The following is a 1315-nucleotide window of genomic DNA, read 5'->3' as shown; positions in this document are numbered from 1 at the left end:
CATGTTACATTATTAATTTGGGTGTCTCCTCTTACCAGAAAGCTCTAAATTGCATTTTGAGTGCGGTTTTTGACTTTTTTTAAATTGCAACCCATAAATAAAGCTGATACTGTTTAGACTTTTAATTATTTTAAACTGTATTACAGCAGCACAATGCAACGTAAATTGCAAAAATGCACTTGGAATCTGTCCAAGCCCTGCTTTGTCAGGCATTTTCTTTTACTTTAATGGACATAAAAACTCCCTTGCTTTTAACAGAGCGTTTCATAATATCTAACTACGAAAATTATTTAAACTGCTACACTTATCATTCAACCAGAGCTCGAAATATCACAAGGATCCTCAAGAGCACAGCAAAGACTGTATTAAAAGTATACTAGTGACAAATTAGTATACTTTAGATCTTTTTTTCTGATATGGGGAAAATCTGATCATGTTTCTCTATAACAATAAAAAAAACATTATTTTACATATCACCTTTATGTGATATCACCTTAAGGACAGCACATACAAGTGTTAATTGCACAATGGACCGCGCAAATCAATTTAAAATAGTCTTCTTTAGGTGTGAGGGCAGGAGTGGATCGCAGAAGGCATAATCAGCAAATTAGGAAAACAAAGAACAGGACAGGTGAGACGTGTATCCAGAGAGCGGGTGATCAGAAAAAGGAACAGCTGTTATGCCCAGGTTTTACGCTCTCTCTGCTGAATGAATAAAAGCATTTTATTAAAAATTATTAAAGCGTTTGTCTGGGTATTTACTTTGTAATCTGTGGTTTCCATCTACTGTATTGCTTTGAGATGCCACTTTTAAAGGTGATATGTAAAATAAAGTTTTTTATTATTGTTATAGAGAAACATGATCAGATTTTCCCTGGTTCAGAATAAAGACGATTAAAATCTGTAATCTTTCCACTTGTATGTCATCGGAAAATACAAGAAGTTTCTGCTTTGTGTAAGGATTGTATCAAAAAGTAATCTAACTGGTGAGAAAGCTGTTTTGCTCAAAGCGCTTTACAGGATAAAAACAATAACAACAATAGTGTTAGGCTGGGCAAACGATTTTTTTATAGAAATACAAAATGAGATATAATGATGTGTTCCGGCTAAGACATTAACAAGTACAACCCCCCTCTCTGCGGGAGTGCTGGCTGTGACGAATTAAACCGGTTTCACAGGTATTTTCAAAGTAGAAGGGGGCAAGATTTCCAGTGAAAGACACCTCCCCCCTCCAAAAGTACATTACTTACTAGTTAAGAAAGCTAGGCTCCTCAATGAAATCGCTTTAACATGCTAATGCGTTGGTGTAACAGTC

The sequence above is a fragment of the Lepisosteus oculatus genome, chromosome 14 (genome assembly GCF_040954835.1).
Source record: "Lepisosteus oculatus isolate fLepOcu1 chromosome 14, fLepOcu1.hap2, whole genome shotgun sequence".
In the NCBI taxonomy this organism is placed as follows: Eukaryota; Metazoa; Chordata; class Actinopteri; order Semionotiformes; family Lepisosteidae; genus Lepisosteus; species Lepisosteus oculatus.
The sequence above is the reverse complement of the archived record's forward strand: the minus strand, read 5'-3'. Positions refer to the sequence as shown.